Source organism: Mirounga angustirostris, unplaced genomic scaffold, assembly GCF_029215605.1.
Source record: "Mirounga angustirostris isolate CCGP_5_RB_7025 unplaced genomic scaffold, mMirAng1.0.hap1 SCAF_2, whole genome shotgun sequence".
Lineage (NCBI taxonomy): Eukaryota > Metazoa > Chordata > Mammalia > Carnivora > Phocidae > Mirounga > Mirounga angustirostris.
Window position 1 is genome coordinate 100,554,840 of NW_026991710.1, and position 23,770 is coordinate 100,578,609.

The following is a 23,770-nucleotide window of genomic DNA, read 5'->3' on the forward strand; positions in this document are numbered from 1 at the left end:
TTAGTATTACAGGCCCAGGAGGGCCTAGGAGGTTGAGAACCTGGACTAGATGGATGCCAAAGAGTTGGAATAATGAATCATGGAACACTACATCAAAAACTAAAAAAAAAAAAAAAAAGAAGATATACATATACATATGTATATATATGAGAGCAAGCTATTTGGAGGCAAGAATTGAATCGATGACTTAAAAGGGAGAAGAATGTACTGGTAGTACAGATAAATCCAAGGTGGCAAGCCTGCACTACAGGCTAGTGTTGGTGAAGTCTATGGGTATGTTAGGAAGAACTGCCCAAACTCAGCCTATTTTATTTCTTATTTATCACATAAACACTTAAGTTTCCAGAAGCTTTGGAGAGATGTCTTTCCTATTAATTTTAATTGCTCCATTCGACATTGACCTATCTTATCTAAACCATCTTATCTTTATAGAATGTTTTTTAGAAACTTGTTTTCAGTTACTTGAGTTTAGATTTATTTATAATTCAGTGAAGTCCTTCTAATATTTGGGGGAAAGCTATTTGGACAGTGAGAAGTATAAATATAAATTAAGATTTATTTCTGAAGAAAATTCAAGCAGAGAGCATAACCAAACAAACCCATATCACCAAAAGAGATAACTATGAAAAAGTGTGTCATAAACAGGCTTAAATTCAATATTAGGATGCTAAAACCAGAAATGAAAATTTCTAAAGCTAGAATCAAATGGAATTTTAGACTGAAAGTAACTTAATTAATGACTTAGTAGAACAATCTTATAGTTGAGGAAACTGAGGTCCTGAGTGGATACATGGTTAGTCTAAGATTCAATATCTAGTTAGAAGATTTAATAGTAGAATCTAGAGTTTCTGACTTAGTCTCTTGTTAAATTTTATCAATTTGAAGACATGCTAATTAATGCTCTTGTTTTTAAAGGCTATTTTTAAAAAATCAACTGATTTTAGATTAAGGGTTTTTTTTTTTTTTAAGATTTATTTATTTATTTTAGAGAGAGAGAGAGGAGCATGAGTGGGAAGGGAAGAGGGAGAGGGACAGAGAATCTCAAGCAGACTCTATGCTGAGCGAGGAGCCCCACATGGGGCTCAGTCCCAGGATCCTAAGATCATGATCTGAGCCAAAACCAAGTGTTGGACCCCTAACTGACTAAGCTACCCAGGTGCCCCAAGATTAAGGGTTTGTATTCAATAAACTGTACATATAACTTGTCAAGAAAACGGCAGTTACAATCCATAATGCATTTTATGTTAATACACAAATTGTTTCAACTGCGCCAGAAGATGGCGCTATTTACACGTGAAATAATACCTTTTAAAAATTCAGTGCATATGTTTCAATTTGTGCTTCAGTTCAAAGTAAAATTAAGGGAAAATGTATTTAGTGGCTGCTAAGGTATCTGTATATGTGAAATACATCAGAATGAAAGATTGTTCATGATATACTACAGAATTCATATATTATAAACATTTAGTATATGGATGCTCACTATATTTACACTTAATTTACATATTGTTTTTTACATGGAAAAAGGAAACATTTTAGGTAGTTGAATCATTATTCTTGCAGACTTACGAAAGTTTTCCTTCAGATCACTAGGTGTTATTTTATTCTTGAGGCCAACATCTTGACATAAAGCAGTTTGTTCTAAATCTGTTAAAGCAGAGGGATACTTTATGATAATTTTAATAAGGTGCATTTACTAAATTTTGAAAAAAATTACTGTGCACATAGGTAATAAATTAATTATTAATTATGTCAGTTTGCAGAATTTGCTTTTTTCTTTTTAAAAAAAGGATGTTGTCATAAAGACCTATTTTCCTCACATACTTTCCCGCTAAGGACTTTCTTTGATTGTTGGTCCACATGTTCAAAAAGATAGCACAACAAATTTGAATCATGACATTGTATCAATAAGCAATGGCTTAACAGAGTGAACAAATATAACCCCATACTGGTGTAATTTATAATTTTTAATGATCCAGTTGATATACAGGATATTATAATCTTTTCTTTAGTAAAAATTGAGAAAATATTATTGAGAACCAAATATTATTGAGAACATAGTAATAATTCCATAAGTTCTTATAATGAAAAATATGGGCTGTTTCTTATCAGAAAGTATTACTGTGTTTTGTTATGATTTTGTTTTGATATTATAATTCTCTTATGATAATGGCATATAAATCACTTAGAAGTCTTTTCATGGCTCAACCAGGATTAGGTGTCAAAGGTATAATTTTAAAGGCAGGTGATAGTCTTATGCATAGTTAATCCCCAGACTGATGGAATGTGTGTGTGTGTGTGTGTGTGTGTGTGTGTGTGTGTAACATATATATGAAGAATGGGTTCTGCAATCAGTTGGATTTGACAGCACGGTGTATTTTGAAATGTAATTGAAGCTCAAAACAACTCAGAACAGTTTCAGGTACAGAAACTATCAACACAAAGCCTCTATGAAGAATGAAAAAGCCATGGTTGCTATTAAATTAATAAAAATAGATTGAATTTCTTAAATGATTTTATAATTATATATTAAATCTCATCAAACATTCTATGCCTATCATACATTTTTTGTTTGTTGTTTCTGAATATTCTGTATATAGGGTTATTTTTATTATTGCCCATATGTAAGTAAAGGTGAATTAGTTCTGCTAAATCTGTCAACTAATAATTAGACCAAAATTGTATCTGAGTGAATAGAAAGATATTTTTTGAGGAGTTCTACAGACAAAATAAAATAAACCATAAATTTGGGTCTTTCTCAAATATTTGTGAATACCAACTTATAAAACACTCATGAGAAGAAAAAGCTTTGTGAAAACATGGAAAATCACTTTACTTTAAATTTATATTTTTCTATTTAGATAAACTTGGTTCTGTCACCTGGAACTGTTCTCTTATAAGCTGCCTTGTGTTTATAGCTCATTCAAACAATATAGTAGTCAAGCCATATTTATCAGGTTACAGATCAGTCATGCACGTTAATTCTATTATTTCTGCTGGGATTTCCCACTTAAAAATTGATTATGACAGTGGTTTTTATTCTTGAGTAATGTACATAGTCTGTTTAACATCAACTGACAACAAAACGTCTTACTGAACCCTAGAGTTTTTGGTTTAGTGTTGGAGATCAAGTGGATTAAAAAATAAATGGTATCTTTTTATTATTGCTTAGTTTCGGTATAGTTGTAAATAAAGATGCTAACTTTTCACACTGAAATAGATGGCAATTATCTGTTGTAAGGCTGTCTTTTGGATGATCCAGAATATACCTTTTTAAGCCCGTGTTACATTCATATCAAAAGGAGACTTGAAATGAAGTTTCATTAATTTGTTTATCTCCAAGAATATTCTTGCAGACCCTTGTCTGAGAAACAGCAGGCCGTAGCATTCAGATATTCAAAATGTATTCACAGAATTTGGATATTCTTAAAAGTGAGGTGTGGTTATGAGTTTGTATAATTAAGAGTTATTGATGAGATGGGTTCCTTTTTGGGTTTGGAATTTTACATTAAGATTCTTATTAAATTTGAGTTATCTTTAGTTTCCATTGAATTAATAAGAAATTATAATATTTAACTCCTAAAGGCAGCCGAATATACTACTGTAACACTGTTAAGCGTCTTAGGGACTTAAAAAGTTCTGTGCTGCTCTCAGATGGCTGCCTGCCTGAGGAAAAAGATCAGGAGTGTGGGAAGGGCAGGCCATTACTTAATGCCTCAGGTCCCCCTGGACCTTGACGGAAGGTTATTTGAAGGACCCTGGAAATGTGTATACACCTTCCTCTTTTCTTTCTCAAAGATCTTGTTTAAAATAGTGTATCCCATTAGGAATAGAAAAAATGATGAATATACACCAATATAGGTTTATTTATCTCTAAATTATAAACTTTTCCAGACTATTAGGTACATGTAGTATATACTATATATTTATATATATTTAAAATATATATGTATTTCAAATGTTATATTTTATATATGTTATAAACATAATAAATATGTATATATTTAAAACATACACAAGTTAGAAATTAAAGAAAGATGAGATGAATGTTTCTTTCGTTTTTTTTTTTTTAATTTATTTATTTGAGAGAGAGAGAATGAGAGAGAGCACATGAGAGGGGGGAGGGTCAGAGGGAGAAGCAGACTCCCTGCCGAGCAGGGAGCCCGATGCGGGGCTCGATCCAGGGACTCCAGGATCATGGCCTGAGCCGAAGGCAGTCGCCCAACCAACTGAGCCACCCAGGCGCCCGAGATGAATGTTTCTTTTAAAAATGATACTTGTTGGAGCACCTGGGTGGCCCAGTAGGCTAAGCGTCTGACTCTTGGTTTCAGTTCAGGTCATGATCTCAGGGTTGTGAGATCGAGCCCCCACCTCTGGCTCTGAGCTCAGCTCAGCTCTGAGTCTGCTCCAGATTCTCTCTCCCTCTCCAGTCTCTCCCACTCTGTTCCTCCCCCCACTCAGGCTCGCTCTCTTTCTCTCTAGAATAAATAAATAAAATCTTTAAAAATGATTCTTGTTATATCACTAGAAAATAATTTATTTTTATGTTCACTAAATGTATTAATAACTCTATTAAAATTTATGTGGTTAATATGCCTCATTTTTAAAAAAAATTTGGTTTAATTATTTGTAAATGATTTAAAAGTCTGATACTGAGTTCAGTTTATTTTAATACTTAGGAGTTTTTTGGTTTGTTTTTGAAGTTTTTGTTTTTAGGAGGATACAAATGGAAGAAGTCCATTAATGACTTATTTATTTATATTTATCTGTATTTTTATAGTTTTAACAAATGGATCTAAAACCAAAGATTTAAGCAGTTTTCGCCCATTTCTTAAAAATATGAAAACACATCTTTCTATTAGTTTGGAATTAATTGTTTCCATCTTTTAATTGCCTTTGGAACTAATTTGTAATTTAGAAAAATTACAAATGGATTAGAAAAATTTGTTTCCAAGGTTTTCAATTGTACAGATGAAGTTTTTTTTAAAAAAATAATCGATACAAACATGCTGTCTCAGCAGCATGACTGTCTTTTGAAAATCATTTGCTCATTCGTTTAAAAAAGTCACTTTTCCTTTTTAAGAACATATTGAGTGTTAATTTTTCTGAAATTCTTCTTAGATAGCACAGTACCGAGTGTTGCCTACATAGAGAAAGGGTGAGTAAATTTGACACAGTTGACCTTCATTTCCTCAATCTACCAACAGTGACCTGTAACTTTCTGATAGGGTGCTGGTGTCAATCTATTTGTTACATTTTAGTACAGTTTAGTGTATTTTCTTAGATTAAAAAATCAATATAAGTAGACATTCTAACAGTTCTTCTTATACCCCCAAGGGACTATTTTGTGCACATATTCCACTTTGGAAACCATTAGTTAAAAGTATGTTTACAGGAAGGATAAGGTACCCTGAGTTGGGGACAGTAGTGTTCCCTGCTTGCCCCCCCTCTCAGGTACACATGGAATAGACAAATGTAGCTTGGATGACTGACTTGCCTGTGTGGAATGTGAGCTCTCATTCTCCATGCCAGCTTCTGCCAGATCAATCCTGTGAGGAAAAGACATTATTTTTATTGGGAAAAGGTGCCCCAGACTTTTGAACACCATTCATTTTCCACTTAAACCTGCTGAAGGCACAGAATAAAAACCCTCTTCGGAGTTTCAACAGATTCTTATATGGTAAAAGTCCACTTGGAACACATGAAAGAACTTTACTACTTGTAGCATAGAGGTGGAAGGTCATGGCATTGTCTAAGGAAGCAACAATGTCCAACCAATCTACCAGAAGCAGAGTTCACAGGCACATGTGCAAGTAAAAGGTGTCAGCCTCGCATGTTCTAGAGAAATATTTTAGAGGTGGAATATCTGGACAATTTAAGAAGAATTCTGTAAGGATATTTTTTCCCTCACCTGTAAAATGGAGGTAACGATAATACTTGTGACAAAATTTTTGTGAGGATTACAGGAGATAATACAACTGAAGCTTTGGTTTATTGTTAATATATTATTCTTGTTATTGCTATATTCTTGTTATTATAAATTATTGTTATTATTATTTAGATAGCTTTTCTTCCACTTTCCCAAGTACCTTTCCTGAGTCTGATACATGTGTAGTCTAGGATAACTAGAGGAGTCCTCAGGTAACGCAACTTCAGGAAAAAGATGAGGACAGACCCTGTCTTACCACTATGGTAAACAAAATACAATTATAATAGCTAGCATTTATTGAGCACTTCCTTTCTGCCAGACACTCTTCCAAGTGCTTTATGTGAATCTACTGACTTAATCCTTTCACAAGCACACAAGTTACGTACTTTAATTACCTGTGTTTTATAGCTAAGAAAACTAACTTATAGAAGGAAGTTGAATCATTTATCCAAGATCACCCAACTCAGAGAACTGAAGTCAAGTCCAAGCAATCCAGATGGTAGCAGGATATGAATCCTGTAAGTATGAAAGGTCTGGCTATATTTTAGATAATCTATCATGAGGTGATGCATAGTGGGTCCTTATGTCCTGTCCCTCCCTCCATTCTTGATGTGAAATATTAAGTGAAGTGAGGAATCACCTTCAGTTTCTCAGTGGAGGAGGAGGCAAGATAGGGGAGCGGGGGAGGGCAAAGATAGGCAGACAAGAAAAAAGGGTTGGAAAGATTCTGGGGGCAGCCATTGTGCGGAATGGGAAGAGAATTCAACCAAGAAGAAATAATAGTACAGAGCATTGTTCCTCGATAGATGTTTACTGAGTACTATTTATCTCATGATGTGGAGGTATATGGATGCAAAAAAACAGCCTTTCTTTTCCAGGCAAATGCAGCTGGGGACCCAATATACCAAAACAGCTGCAAAGAAGGAGGGATAAGATAACAGCCAAGTGAATGTATGCAGTAAATGCAAAATGAATTCAAAAATAACTATGGGAATGTGTCTTGGAGGACATTGCAGTACTTGAAGAGTGTTTAGAACTTTAGCAGGCAAAGATGGGTGGCTGTTAGGGAAGGTTAAATTGAGAACAATTAAGTCTGGTGTGGGTCATAAAGAAAAGGTAGGACAATAACCTTTTTGGATGTAGACATAAAGGTAGGACATTACAGGCACAGAACTTAACATCAATAGACCAAAAGTATGGAAGCACCAAACCAGCTCACTTTTACCCACGACACAGTCTTGATGTAATTAGATCACATCTGGGTCCTTTTTCTAGAGAGCCTTTGTGTGGCAGGCTGAAAAGTTGGGACTTCTCCCAGGAGACATGAGGAAGCCATTGGAAGTTTGGGAACTTTGGAAGAATTTAATTATAGTGATGTTTTAGTAACATGATGGTAGCTGACATGAATTACAGGTTGGAAAGCTATGTAACAGTCCAGGCAAGAAGCACTCAAGACTGTTTCTTCACTGTTTAAATTGCAGCACGTGCTGTAATCATCAGGAGAATCCTTCCTTTGGCCTCATTATCATAGATTCATCAGTTTCCCCCCTTTTCTCCCTATCTTTGGTGTCTTTGATTTCTGGTTCTTTAATTCCTCCAAATTTTTACTCTTCTTCTTAGCTCCTACCCTTTCCTCTTGGCCTTGTTAACTTGTCTTCCACTGCTCTATGTGTATGAGCTGTTCTGCTCTGATCTGACTCGATTCAGAGAGTAGGCCTGCACATTTCAGCCCCACCACAGAGATTTCAATCAACTGAGGCCCTAACTCACTCCATTCCTTATGTTACTGCCATATCCCATAATATTTGCTTAGCTGTAATGGTTACTAATGTTTGATGTCATTTTATTATTTAAATTCAGTAAAATATTTCTGCCTTTTTTTCATGGGATTATGACTAACAGAGGAGCATGTTAAACTGTGTTTGTGAATAGAAGATAAGGATAGTAGCTCTAGTAACCCTGTATGTTTCTTATCATTTTATTAAGTTTTCACATAATTTTATTCAAATTTGAAAGTCTTTAAAATTAAAGACAGAAAATCATATACATTAACTTGATGTTCCCCTTAAAATACTAAAATATTGCCATTGGTTTCTATTGGTTACATTGTTTTTCTATTTAAGAAATTATCAGTTTCCGCCTTCTCTTACAGTGACTTAGTATCCAAAACATAGTGAACATTTAACTATATGAGGTGAAAATATATTTAAAAAAAAAAAGAATGAAAATGAATAGAAAGAAGTCTTGAATCTAGAATATGGATATATCTACACACATACACAATATGTCCCTATGCCATTTGAATCCATAATAACCTTCCTTTAAAAGCATCATTGCAGGGGCGCCTGGGTGGCTCAGTTGGTTAAGCGACTGCCTTCGGCTCAGGTCATGATTCTGGAGTCCCGCATCGGGCTCCCTGCTGGGCAGGGAGTCTGCTTCTCCCTCTGATCCTCCCACCTCTCATGTGCTCTCTCTCTATCTCATTCACTCTCAAATAAATAAATAAAATCTTTAAAAAATAAAAATAAAAAAAATAAAAGCATCATTGCAGTAGTTTCTAAGTATCTCAAAATTATTTTTAAGTTAAGGCTTTAGGAAAGTAGTAATTTTGAGTAATTAATGCTTAATACAAATGTACCAAAGGCAATAAGAAAGCATTTATAAGATCAACTTTTTAATTATGAGATATTTTATAAATGATTCAGTCCTACACTTCTGCTTGCACAATTCCACATGAAACCTTTTTTCTTCTTTTTTTTTTTTCAGTGGAAGAGGACAATCAAACTTGGTTTTATCTTGAGAGCTCAAGAAAGGGTAAAAAATGGGTAGCAAGAAGTCTTTTTTGTGGAAAATGAATCCATTTTGAAGTTCAATGGGAAGAAGCAATTTTTGAATTTTGTATAGAAAATTTATCTAACTTCATAATTAACTTGATTATTTGATTTATTATGTAAACAAAGTATAATGTTTCTTAAAGCCTACAAATAACCACTTTTTCTAACCATGAAAGATTAAGTGAAAACAAAGGGAGTGGACAAAAATGGGAGGGGGTCACAGATCTGTATCTGCATGGAGGAAGAGGGCAGTACTTTGGAGGAGTGCAATTTACATGAGCATCTGGGTCTTTTGTCATGTTTTGGATGGATGACCTGAGTCTGATATATTGGTGAATAGCATTAAGAAAGGTCTGGTTGTCAAAGGCTAGAAAGAAAAATGCAATTAGCCACAGCAATGAGGTGATGTCTGTGTTTGGGGGAAAAAACTGACACCTAACTGGCAATAGAAAACACTGAAATGATAACATCAGTAGAAGGCCAGATTATGTGTGTGTGTGTGTGTGTGTGTATCTATTATATAATGATCTTAACTCAGTAGGATATGACAAAATGTCATTTTTTGGTACTATTTGGCTTATGTGATGAAAGTGAATGTGTACCTGTTACCAAAGAAATGACATGAACTCAATGCATTTTTCACTCATAACACACTAATTTCACCAACCTGACATTCGCAATACTGTTTGTTTCTATTAAAGAAAATTAGAAATAAATAAAAGTGCACTTGGAGTCTAAAAGAAGTTTGCTCTTTTTCGGTCTAATTTTTTTTTTTCTTTATAAACCATGCCATCCATAGTAGAGAAGCATATCTAATCTCCCAATTAGGTCAGGCCCCAGGATAATCAATCTCTTTAACAGCAGATGCCTTGTTTTAGCAAATGAATGCTTGGTTTCAAAAGCAGTTTTGTGTTGAGAGAGGAGTGCAGTTGGCACGGGTGATTAGAACTCTTTTAAACCCTATAAAAAGCTTCTGTAGATTGTTTTATGCCCACACTTTGTGAACTGAAGTAAATGTTGTATATCTCCATCTTAAAATGAACATGGTGGGGACTTTATACAGTCTGTGAGAACATCTACATGCATATAAATGGAATTATTTGAAGTCCAACATTTTTATGGCCATTTGAATTAAACTGTGATTTCAATAACATCTAAAACTAGTGAATATGTTTTTAGTAAGTGCTCTTCATGTTAATTAAATATACTCCTTAACTAGTATAACTTAATTATTAGGTTAGCATTTTTTAAACTGAAAATACAATGGCAAGTTAACACGATTCTTACATTTATTGTTTGGCCTACATTTACATTAGTCTGTAAATGCCTTTCTTCGTGTCTGATGCCTTTTCAGTTCATAGTCACATCCATGTGTAAATGAGCAGTGTGCAAGCCAACTTTGAAATCAAGAAGAAATCATTTAACAGTAAAGTTTATAAACTGTATATTAAGTCAAAACTATAGATTGACTTTATTTTGCTCAAAACAACTCATTTAATATATGATAGACTGAAATATAGTGACATACCTTTCACTGTGGTATAACAAAAAAATCTCTAAGACTTCAGTAAATTATTTCAGATAATATTGTTCAAAACCTGATTGCTGGAACTCATCAGTAAGGCCTGAATGTGATACATAAAATAATTCAGAAGGCCACAGGAGTATGTATTTCCTTTTTTAAGAGAGTAGTCACATAATTAAAAGCATTGAGTTGAAACATTTGCAAGGTAGTTAAGAAAAAAAAGCATTCACCTGCATATTTGGGATGTTCTCATTTCAACTTTATTGTATAATGGTTTATTGTATAATGGTCAGTTCTACCAGTTTTTCTCCCCTCTTAAAAATTGTTTCAATCATGCCTAATCTGTGGAAAGTTAATATTTTCCATAGTGAAGGTGGATAGGACATCTGAGGAAAAATTAAAAGCAGATGGCCTTTAATTTAAGAAACATCTGATACTAATTACTTCCTACCTTTCACATGACTTAAATGTCGGTGAGTGTATAGGATTACATTACTTTTTTAAGAAAGGTTTTAAGGCTAAATTTGGTAGATAAGGTAGAGATCCAGTGAGATGAGATTTTTAAAATACAGGCATTCTTTTTTTTTTTTTTTTTAAATACAGGCCTTCTTAATAATACCAAATACCAGAACAGAACTGTGACAATTTACTTGTGCTTATTCTAACTCATAATAGCATTTTAATATGATTAGTAGAATGGCTTCTGCGTATTAAGATCCCTAAAGTTTTTAACTGGAAAACAGTTTAATGACCAATCTGTTACTCAGCTATATTTTATTTTTTTATGTTTTAGAAGATTTTATTTATTTATTTGTCAGAGAGAGAGAGAGAAAATGAGTTCTTAGAGGGAGAAACAGGCTCCCGCTGAGCAGGGAGCCTGACGTGGGGCTTGATACCAGGACCCTGGGATTATGACTTTAGCCGAAAGCAGATGCTTAACCAACTGAGCCACCCAGTCATTTCAACTCAGCTATATTTTAGATTTAAAACTTCATTTTATTGCTGTAGCATGTAAAGCAGTTTACATTTGATTTAGTGGAATTAACACTTAGCTTTATATGATAGCTTTCTTAGACCCCAATGATTTTCAGAATCCAGAGATTTCCAAGCTGAAAGTTTTTCTGATCATAGAGCTTTCGTAGCTAAGTGTATACATGGATTATTTCTTCCTTAGACATGCACACACATTCACGCGCACACGCAAACACTATAATATAAAAAAAAAAAACGTCAGAAAGAAAACATACCAAAATGTTAACACTATCTTTGGGTGATGGATAAATTTGGGGTTATTTATAGAATTGGCTTCCATTTTTAATGACTTTTTTTATACTTAGGAAGAAATGTAACTATTTTCAGTTTCAAATAACAGAAATATTAGGATCCCAGCATAGGTAGTGTATAGTTTGACCATGATTTTCTCCGGTCCTCTGAAATCTCTGCAAGGGCAAATACCTGCAAGGGCAAGTACTCTGTTCTTTCCTTGGCACTACCACTTTGGCCGTGATGTTGAAGCAAACCACTCCGTGAAAGTTACAGTTTAATTCCAAAATGGAAGAAGTAGGTTGTGTTTAAAGCATCCCTGGAATGATCCAAAATAACAACTAGTAACCATGGTAAACAGGAATTGTACCTATTCAGGATTTCAGGAGCACTTTGCAGTTCTATTATTGAAGACCCCCAAAGACATTTTGTTGATATTATATCTATGGGTATTTATCACATTAGATATTAAATCTGAGCTATTTTTGAAATATGTATTAATTCATTTAAAATATCCATTTAATTCATTTAAAAATAACAGTGAATACGCGTTACATGTTAACACACATAATATAGTTTTTTGAAAACAAAGTAAAATATATTGAGAAGAACGGCACTATTTTCCATTTTTGTAAATGTCTTTTATGTATGTCTTAACAGAAGACCGTTAGATTCTCTAACCCGCTTCTACATTCAATTTCTTAGAGTGTGGTATTTTGATTGAAGTATATGAAGAAAACTCGGCTTCATACAAATGTACAGGAGGAAAAGGGAGGGACATTTTACTAATTTTTTCAGATAAATGTGGGTATTCTTCTTTAATATTACTCCAAATCTCCACAAGTACTAGTTTGTTGAAGATCCCATGCAATGTGAAATCTGAAACTATATCAACAAACTTTTAATACCTTTGAAACTAGCCCCAAGAAGATTTCTAAAAGGAGTCTAATTTTTGCTTTAAATAAATAAATTGTAATGTTGCAACAATAATAACACAACCCCAAGGTTAAGAGGGTAACATTTTAATATGCACCAAAGTTGTTTCCTAACAAACACTGCTCACATTTCTGAACCTGATTTCTTTTCTTTTTTTTTTTTTTTAGATTCTATTTATTTGTCAGAGAGTGAGAGAGACAGAGAGAGTGAGCACACAAGCCGGGGGAGCAGCAGACACAGGGAGAAGCAGGCTCCCCGCTGAGCAAGGAACCTGATTCAGGGCTCCATCCCAGGACCTTGGGATCATGACCAGAGCTAAAGGCAGACACTTGACCAACTGAGCCACACAGGCATCCCTGAACCTGATTTCTTAATTCTTTAGGTGAATCAACTTTCACGTTTACTTTTATTGCATGGATGAGGTCTTAATGCCTTCGCTTTTTATCTTTTTTTGAGATAACTTTATCTCTATGTATTAAACAGATATGAGCTGCATGGGAATATCAATAAATGTTTGATCAATGGTTGTTGGCATGGTGATCTACTTTCCCAGATTTCTGTCTTCACAGTCAGTATACAAGAAAATAATTTCCAAATAAAACCTTTGCTTGAGCCCTGAGAACCAAAATATTGATTTCCAAAAGAAAATATTTGTTTCAGTGGTGAATTTGTATTCCAGAAATCAAAGCCAAACTACACATTTCCTTTTATGGCACTCATATAATATGTCACATATTATTAAAAATAATTTAGAATGTTCCCACACATTGTTTTGATGATGTCTCTTTTCCTTGTAAACATTGGTACAAAATGTTCTAACAATGAACTAATTATAAAAAAAAAATCTTTTTTTTTTCTTTAATCTTTAAAATCCCTTTTCTTTTAAAATTGATGTCTGTTTGTTTCCACTAGGAAATGCAGATGATACATTTTCATGTTTTTTTTTTTTTTTTAATGATGAAAACAGTAATGTCACTCTTTGCTTGTGAGTCCAATAGCCACGCTAGAGGATTTCTGCAGATGTGGCTATCAATATATTCAAGATCCAAGGAAACCATCTTTTACCTTTCATACTCTCCCAGAATAGATAAGGTTCCCCTATTGTGCAATCTCATTTCTACAGCCTTGGATTTCCACACACTGCGCTCATTGTAGTTGATAATTATTTATTTGTACAATCAGTTGATTTTTTTATGCCTAATTTTAGCTAGGTTTTTATTTTTTTATTTATTTTTATTTTTTATTTTTTATTATGTTCAGTTAGCCAACATATAATACATCATTAGTTTTTGATGTAGTATGCAAAGATTCATTAGTTGTGTATAACACCCAGTGCTCATCACAACACGTGCCCCCCTTAATACCCATCGCCCTGTTACCCCATTCCCAACCCCCCTCCCTTCTGTAACCCTCAGTTTGTTTCCTGGAGTCCAGAATCTTTCATGGTTTGTCTCTCTCTCTGATTTCTTCCCATTCAGTTTTCCCTCCCTTCCCCTATGGTCCTCTGCACTATTCCTTATGTTCCACATAGGAGTGAAACCATATGATAATTGACTTTCTCTGCTTGACTTATTTCACTTAGCATAATCCCCTCAGTTCCATCCGTGAGGCAAATGGTACGTATTCACCCTTTCTGATGGCTGAGTAATATTCCATTGTATATATGCAATCAGTTGATTAATAACTGTTTCTTTCACTACACTGTAAGCTCCAAGAAAGAAGGGTCTGAGCTGGCTTTTCTATTTTCTGCCCAGGACAAGGGCACAGTGTCAGGCACAGGTTAAGAACTCTGGAAAAGCTGCTGAATATATGACTAAATCAATGCTGTTGAACATTTGATGCACTTTAGATTCCCCAGAATATTTTCTTGAACCTTGTATATTTTGAGATTAGCCATCCTTCTTGAATTAGATTTTGTCATAAATCTCAGTTGCTTCTTTCTCACCTCCTTGACTATTCCTTTCTTATCTTCTTTCATGGTTTTATTCCCCTTATGTATATATTTTATTCTCTTTATTTTTTAAGTTTTTACTTAAATTTCAGTTAGCTAACATTCCGTGAATTATTAGTTTCAGGTGTACAATATAGTGGTTCAGCAATTCCATACATCACCCGGTGCTCAGCACGAGTACACTCTTTTCTCCCCATCACCTATTCCCCCCATCCCCCTGCCCCTCTGGGAACCATCAGTTTGTTCTTTATTATCAAGAGTCTGTTCCTTGGTTTGCATGGCTTTTTGTTTTAATTTCTAGCTCCTTAAGGTAAGCAGGAAGTTCTGTATTGTTCCTTACTATTTTTCTCTTTTTACCTACTTTCTCTCAATTAGCCATAACCTCCGTGATTCCCATAGTTAAATGTCCAATCCCAGTCTCTCCCTCAGACTGTGTTTCTGCATTTTCCAGGTATTCTCTGTACATTTCCAACCAGATGTCCATCTTTTTGCAGCTCACAGGCCTAGGACATCTTCCATACTATATCAGTGATCTCTTGTGCTCGCTTTGTGTACCAGGGAAGCACTGCTTTTCCAACTTTTGTGCTGCTTCCATCCGTGCTCTCACCGAGTCCTCTCAGGTCCAAGTTTTCATCCCAAATACCATCACACTAGCTCACGCCTTGACCATCTCATGTCTGTCCTTGTGATAGCCTTTCCACTCCTCCTTCTACATGCTGGTTTTCTTGGCTTTAATATATCCTGCACACTAGTATGGGAGTAGTCTTTCTAAATCACATAATAATTCCTTTTTAAAAACTTTCAGTCTGGGGTGCCTGAATGGCTCTGTCGGTTAAGTGTCTGCCTTTGGCTCAGGTCATGATCCTGGGGTCCTGGGATCGAGTCCCATGTCGGGCTCCCTGCTCAGCGGGGAGTCTGCTTCTCCCTCTGCTCCTCCCCACTGCTCACACTCTCTTTCTCTCAAATAAATAAATAAATAAATGAAATCTTAAAAAAAAAAAAAAAAAACCTTTCAGTCTGACACTCTAGGTAGTCATAATTATCATCAAAGAACTCTCCATAACTTTTCCCTCTGTTTCGCTCACCTTCTTCATCATTTATTTGCTGTGTAGGCAACAGAAACCTCCGGGATGCATTTGCATCTGCTGCTAAAGACTCTTTGACTGGAGTGGACCTTGTGAAAAGATGTAGCTTCCGCCACCCCCACGCATTCTGCAACCACATGGCTCTTATTCCAAGAAGAGTGACTATATACTTGAGTTCCCAGAGCTGGTGACACAGATCTCAGAACCAAACCAGGCCCAGTTAGCAGCCACATGTTAAGGCCATGCCACATGTCTGCCTTTGGACCTTAAAATGAAGGCCTGAAGACTTGACTCAAAAACACTACAAAAGCTGCAAATATTATTACACCCCAAAATGCCTGAAAACACCTAATCCCTGCCTCAGCCACACCTGCAGGGTCAGCCAGAACTGTCAAGAGTCTCAAGTTACCTGCCAGACTCCATGCCCCACCCAGGACCGAAAGCCCACATAGCCCAACACACTAAATCTCCAGCCCTGATCAAAACACTGTGATTTCCGGGGCAATTTTGTCCCCTCCCTCATCCATCTCTTATTTATTTCTCAAGGTTTCCTGCCCATTTACCAAGGTGTTGGAGTTTGACTGGATCACTAAGTACTACTCTTTTGTCCCTACCCTAAGTCTGGAACCAATCCAGAGACAGATGCAGGATTTTGAGAGAAGAAAATAATCACTTAATACATCACTTTTATTAAAGAGAAAGCCGCTTTCTAGAATCAGAGTATTCTAGCATAGTCCTTTTAAATTGAACTCTTAGCCTCTGGATTCCATATGTTCATTGAGTAGTATTTTTACTTTTCTTAACCCCCAAATTCAATGTGTTCTTCTCATAATATAAGCCTTCACTAATTGTTATTTATTCATTAATAAATTGTTATTTATTCATTAATCCACTTTTACCTGGATACAATGACAATTTGGATTTCTTACAATCCATGGCCAAATAGGTATGTGCACCTCCAATTTAGACAGGGTTACCCTTTTGCCACTGGCACAAGCCTCCCTCTCAGGGCAGATCCCTTTCTCCATCACAGAGAGCTGACCCCAAGGCAGACTTTCCAAGGTCAGGTTGCCACCGAGAGAGGAATGGCCCATATTGAACCACCCGGTTTGTTCTAAAATTTCCAATCCGGTAAGTCACTCCTTACCTGGTTGGAACAGAAGTCAGAAAGGTTACTGCAGTGGATAAACTTCCATGTGGAACCTGAAACCAGGTAAGTGGAGCTCCCCTCCCAGTAGATATATTCTCTATCCATATGTGAGAGGTAATTTCAGCACCCATCCCCCAATCTTAACTCTGGGTAATTAGCAAAAAAGCAGCTAATTCAGTAGATTAAGCAGTCCGCAGAGGAAAGTACCAGGAACACATCTAGTCTCATCCCTGAACAGAAATGATAATAGATGATGAAGATAACCTACTAGTCAGTGGAAAGGTTCAAATTTAAATAACAGAAGGTTTAGTTAGAAAGGACAAATCAAATTTATTGTTGTTTGACTTTCATTTTGTCTTCTCCAGTTTGAATTACTGAAAAAGAAATGGGAATGACCAGTTAGCATTCCTCATGCCACCAGGAAGCTTCCTGCCAAATTCTGTGGAAGCTAGATATAACTTGGGGAAAATGTTCTTGTTTTGTTTTATGAGACATCAAGATATCTGTCTTCTATTATTTTTATTTTCTATAGAGATAATTTGAGAAGTGTTGAAGAATGAGAAATATGACAAAAAGAAGAATAACTGATTATATTTGGAAATAAATGTTGCAATTTAAAATACAGTGTGGTACATGATAAGATGTATTGATTTACATTTTTAAATAACTGACTGTGGGATTTGAAGTGATTGTAATATAGGAGGTAGAGAGAAAATTATATTATTGTGACTATAACCCAGTGCATTAAGAGCAAGAAATATCATAAAATTCCAAAATTAATTTGCCATATCAGATATATACAATATTCCTTCCCCCTCTTTTAAATTTGTGTTATTTAATAGATTGCTAATATGCTAGTTTAACTTAATGGGATTCCATTTTACTTCCTTTGTGAGTTTATTAGTTATAACTCTCTGCTATATTATTTTAGTGGTTATTTTAGGGTATATATTATACCTCTTTAACTTCTCACAGCCTACCTGTAAGTGATATTCTAATACTTTACATATAGAATAAGAACTTTAAAGTGTTCTTCCTTTATTTCCCTCTCTGTCTTTGTGGTATTGCTGTCATGCATTTTACTTATACATCCTTTTTTTTTTTCCTTTCACTTATACATGTTATTAAGCCCCTTGGACCTTGTTATCATTTTTATTTTCAATAGTTGATTATATTTTTAAAATATTTAAGTAACAAGTTTAAACACTTGGGATGAGAGTGATCTAAGCAAAGCGTAAGTGCAAAGTCCTGAAAGGGGAAAAAAGCTTGGTGTTATTCAATGTACAGTGTGATGAATACAGTGATGGGGGAGTGTGTCACAAAATGAGATCTCAGATAGAGGCAGGGGCCAAATTATTATGGGCCTGTGGACTTGGGTTACAAAATTTACATTTTATTCTAATTTGGATGCTAAACAGAGGATTTCTATTTTTAAAAGATCATTTGGGGGACGCTTGGCTGGCTCAGTCAGTAGAACTTGTGACTCTTGATCTCAGAGTTGTAAGTTTGAGGCCCACGTTGGGGATTATGGGAAGACTATACACAACACATATAAAATATAAATATAAATATAAAATATAAATACCATGATGTCCGGCATGTACTGGGCACTCAATAAATAGGAGTTATCATTCTTATCATGTTACTGTAGCCCATCACTGAACTTTCCATGTCCCATGCTCTCTTCACAAACATATATCTCCACATGGCCACTAGAACTATCTTTATAAGTCACACATCACGTCAGTCCTTTGCTTAAGAAAACCCTCCAGTCCTTCTCATCGGTACACACTTCATGGCACATATGAAGGACATTATTTGTCTTTGCATAGTCATTTCTCACATCATTCTTCTCCCAGTTACGCTTGGCTCTAGAGTAGTACTTCTCAAGTTTTCATGTGCTTACAGCTTTCCAGGGGATCTTATTAAAATGCAAACCCTGATTCTGGGGATCTGGGTGAGGCTTGAGGTTTGGCATTTCTAATAAACTCCCAGGGATGCTTTTCTGCTGGTCTGTGGATCACACTTTGAGAATCATAGCACTAGAGTACATCAAGTTCGGGCAAGGTTATTTTGGGTTTCTTTAAAAAAAAAAAAAGTTGTGGGGCTTTTTTGGCTTAAACTATTGACCTTACATTTCTTTATGTAAAATAATCCTACCCTTCTTAAATTTTCTTCAGTGTTGTAGCTGGGCACCCACAACAACTATATAGCCATAACCTATCTATTAATTATTAACAGAGCAATATACCTTTGCCAGGTTGGAAAGCCTCAGACTTTCTCTTAGCTAATGCCATGATAAAAATTTATAAATATTATACATACTGTGACTTATAATTTCATGATTTCTTTTAACCGTGCTACCAGAGGGTAGCATGGTTAAAAAGTTTTTTGCCTGAAGCTGGTAAGGAATGAGAAAAAGAATGGAAATATAACTGCCTTTTTAACATTTAAATAAAATAAAGAATGGGAATGCTACTTAATTTATATTTTAGTATCTATAGCCAAATCCCCACAAAAAGTTCATTTCAAACTTTTAAAAAAATCCTATTTGTCTAATGGAAAAATTTAGGCATCACACGGATGAAAAGTGTCTTCAGGGCATACATGTGTAATTACTTCCATTTCTCGAGAATACTTTAGCCTTTATGAAATTTTCTCAAAGAGAGAAATCAGGTTTGTCTTCTGCTTCTGGACAGATACACCCTCACACCACCAGTTACCAACCAGGGAAAATCTCTTTGGAGTCAATTAGAACTCCTCGCTTACACTGTAACATAGAATGGGAGCAATTCCTAAAATGGCCAAGCTGGAGATAATGTAGAGCTCTCAGCAGATTGGACAGCTCTGTTCTTGGCACTGAGGAATTGTGTTTTCCATATGCACAACTCTTGGTGTTACTGAGTTACTGATTTCAGTTAAGTAGACTTTCAAATTTTAACTTACATAACATTAACACGTTTCCCTGAGAATCGACAGTTTTCTGGAGACATTTCCTTGTCTGTTCTCATGAAGTTAAAAAAAAAAAAAATCCACAGGGCATTCATTAACACTTCTAAAAGTGACAGGCTGTGTCTTTATGCCATTTTCATTTGCGCTGCTTCTGATCTTGCCATCACTCATTAAAAAGGGAGTTTAGGGTAATATAAACAATGCTTTTTGGCCATACTAGAAGCTATTTCTTGTCTGATAAAGAAGAAAAGTCCACAAGGCCTCTTGGACAAAGGATAAGGATATGTTCTTTATGGCTTGGCTCTCAAAAGGCCTATAGTCTATGATGTTTGAGGTCCCTTCCTTGGGAAACTTTCTTCTAGTGTAGCTTCTATTACTTATCATTCTGTTCTTCTATCTCAGCCTGGGAGGATACCCTTAAACCAATCATTTGGGAGGGAAGGTAGGATTTAAATTTGGCCTTGAAATAGGAATATAATTTTAATACAAGGAAGGAAGGTAGTTGGTTATGCTTGCTCAAGGAAAAATTGTCAGCTGAAGCCCCAAAAGGGGGGAGAAGTCAAGAATATTTCAGGGACAGCTCAACGACCAGCTTTGTTGGATAGTAATATATAATTGAAAAAGGAAACTTGAGACCAGATTGCTGAGAACCTTCAATTTGGAGCAAGTTGTTTGGACTTTATTCAGTATGTATTGATGTTAATAAAAAGTATTCCTAAATGGCAGGATGATCGTCATATTAAATTTGGATGGGCGTTAAGTTTGAGATATCCTGGGATGAGAGTGATGTTCCATCAGAAAGGAAAAGGAGGAAATAGTGTAGATGAAACAGCCTTGGCAAGCTGACTCCCATGTATATAGTTTGGTCCATGGAAAGGCATAAGCCTAAGTAACAAATGGGAAATTATAGTAATAGGAATCATTCTTTCTGCTGGAGAACAGCAATAAAGAATATTAAATAGCAATTTTGGAAGTCAGGAAAAACAGGGTGCATGTCTCCAAATCTCCAGATCCCCTGCCATTGGTGGACAAATTCAGAGTATACTAATCAGGTAAAGAAAAGGGCTTATCATAATTGAGGCAAAAGACTAGGGACCTCTTGTTATTTATTGAGGTTCAAGGCAGAATCCCAATTCTACAGTTTGTGTGTGGGGTGGTATGAAATAGGGTAAACATGGGGGCTGGAATTCTAGGCCAGTTATTTTGGCAGAATGTAGAGAGGGAGATAGAGCCAGACACTCAGTCTAATGGATTAGGCCAACAGGATCTGGCTACATGAACACCCCAGACTTATTCCTCACTCACTGGGCCCTGGGTTTGGTTGGTGATGAAGGAGGCTGTAGGTTGAGGAAATTCAGCTGTCAGTGATAGATCATTAGATCTGGAGAGGCCAGTCTGATAGCGGTATTGAGGTTTCAAACTGCTATGGGGCAGTCTTGTCAGACTGGTCAGGAAAAAAAAGAGAGGAGACACATATTGCAAGTGTCAGGAAAAAGAGAGGTGCCATCACCACAGATTATACAAATATTTAAAAAGATAATTAGGGAAGAAGACATACAAATGGCCAACAGATACATGCAAAGGTGTTCAACATCATTAATAATGAGGGATGTGAACCAAAACCACAATGACCTCACACTTGTTAGAATGGCTGTTATCAAAAGGACATGAAATAACAAGTGCTAGCAAGGATGTGGAGAAAGGGAACCCTCATGCGCTCTTGGTGGGAATATAAATTAGTGCAGCCATTTTGGAAAACAGTGTGGAAGTTCTTCAAAATATTGAAAATAGAACTACTCTATGATCCAGCAATTCTACTTCTGGGTATATATCTAAAGGAAATGAAACACTAACTTGAAAAGATTGATGTACCTCCATGTTCATTGCAGCATTATTTACAATAGCTAAGACATGAACATTTCCTAAGTATCTATCGATGGGTGAATAAAGAAGATGTGGTATATATATGTACTTTACATTCATTATATTACACACACACACTATATATATATAGTAATGGAATATTACTGAACTATATAAAAGAATGAAATCTTGCCATTTGCAACAACATAGATGACCATGAGGGCATTATGCTAAATGAAATAAGTCCAACAGAGAAAGACATATACTGTATGATTTCACTTAGATGGGGAATTAAAAAAATAAAAAAAATTAAATCCATAAGTACATAGAACAGATTGGTGGTTGTCAGATGTTGAGGGTGCAGGTGGGGTATAGAAAAAATGGTTGAAAGAGGTCAAAAGATCTAAACTTCCAGTTATAAGATAAATAAACCCTGGGGATGTAATGTACAGGATGGTTACTATAGTTAACAATATTATACTGTATATTTGAAAGTTGCTAAGAGAGTAAATCTTAAAAGTTTTCATCCTAAGAGAAAAATTGTACCTAGATACAGTGATGAATGTGAATTAAACTTATTGTGGTGATCATTTTACAATATATACATGTATCAAATCATTATGTTGTGTACTTATTTTTTTTTTAATTTTTTTTTTCATTATGTTGTATACTTAGAACTAATACAATGTTATATGTCATTTTGATCTAAAAAAAGAAAGATAATAGGGGAATATTATGTATAATGTCATGTTAATAATTAAGGTAACTTAATTGGTATAGACAAATTTCTTGAAAGACATAAACTATCAAAGAAAATTTTTAAAAATCAATTACAGCAAACAATGAATCATGGAACACTACATCAAAAACTAATGATGTAATGTATGGTGATTAACATAATAAAAAAATCAGGGGCGCCTGGGTGGCTCAGTTGGTTAAGCGACTGCCTTCGGCTCAGGTCATGATCCTGGAGTCCCTGGATCGAGTCCCGCATCGGGCTCCCTGCTTGGCAGGGAGTCTGCTTCTCCCTCTGACCCTCCCCCTTCTCATGTGCTCTCTCTCATTCTCTCTCTCTCAAATAAATAAAATCTTAAAAAAAAAATCAATTACAGCAGTATACAGAAGTGATAATATGTCATGACCAAGATAAACCCAGGAATGCAAGGTTAGTTTAATATTTGAAAATCTATCAATTTAATACCCAATGATAAGCTCAAATATATGCAGAAAAAGCATTTGACAAAATCCAACATCCATTCCTCATTAAAATCTTTCAGAAAGCTAGGATTAAAAGAGAGCTTCCTGAGCCTGCTAAAGAATTATAAAAAACCTTATTTAAAATTATACTCCATGATGAAAGACTGAGTATTTTCCTAAGACCAGGAACAAGTGAAGGTTGTATGCTTTCACCACTTATATTCAATATTGTACTCCCTCAAAATCCAAAGGCCTACAGATTGGAAAGGAAGAAGTAAAACTATCTTTATTGACAGATGGCAAGATTGTCTCTGTAGAAAATCCAATTGAATCTGCAAAAACTTATTCAAAGTAATAAGTGAATTTTGCAAATTTGTAAGACACAAAATCAACACACAAAAAATCAATTGTAAAATGGCCTTTACCAGTAGAGTTTTGCTAAATTGAATTGTTTTAGGATTAGTTGAAAATCAAGTGCCTCCCTATGAGTATATATCACTTTTTCATGGATACCAAGTTGTTAATACCCACATAGAAACCAAAATCTAGTTTATTTTCTCTCTTGAGAAGTTTATTGCTCGTCCTCTGAAACAGCAGTGATTGGAGTTATACTTAGGATTCTTCAACTCTTCAACTTTGTTCCATTTATTTGTTCTGTTCTTTATTTGTTCTACCTAATGCTATTTTACTGGCAAGTATATTACCTCACAAAAATCAAGGATCTTATCTGATGTGGGGATTCATAATGTTCTTCAACCTTTTGTTTTGTCTAACTTGCTTACTTCACTCAAATATTCTAAATTGCAATATTCTAGGATTTTTTATGTCAAGTATTTAGACGTAGAATAGAATTCCAAGAAGTAAATAAACATGTTATCTGCATCGCATGATCCTTACCTCTAGACCAATTTGACACAGGTGGGCCTTAAAAAGTTGGTCCATTTCCAAGCCATCTCCTACACAAACATTGACAAAGAAACTGGTTTCGGTGTCAGTTATGGTCCATACGAGTGATTATGCTTAACTGACATTAAGAATGTTCCTTTTTTGTATTTCCATCCAAGTGGTCCGTAAGTACGTGACAG

At 35.3% G+C, this 23,770-nt stretch overlaps 1 protein-coding gene across 6 annotated transcripts in view; it reads right to left on the reverse strand.

The window, feature by feature from the left end:
• The window catches only part of LOC135363642 (mitotic spindle assembly checkpoint protein MAD2A-like), a 56,913-nt gene that overhangs the window by 26,355 nt on the left and 6,788 nt on the right, over positions 1 to 23,770 (reverse strand). For 5 of the 6 annotated variants that reach the window (XR_010409523.1, XR_010409524.1, XM_064585005.1 and 2 more), the window contains exons 2-3: positions 5,498 to 5,549; positions 1,570 to 1,647 (exon numbers count right to left, since the gene is read on the reverse strand). The gene's annotated coding sequence lies outside the window, so the exon portion shown is untranslated. Of the gene's footprint in view, positions 1 to 1,569; positions 1,648 to 5,493; positions 5,550 to 23,770 lie in introns of those variants that run through there. The other variant, XM_064585004.1, reaches the window with a different exon arrangement.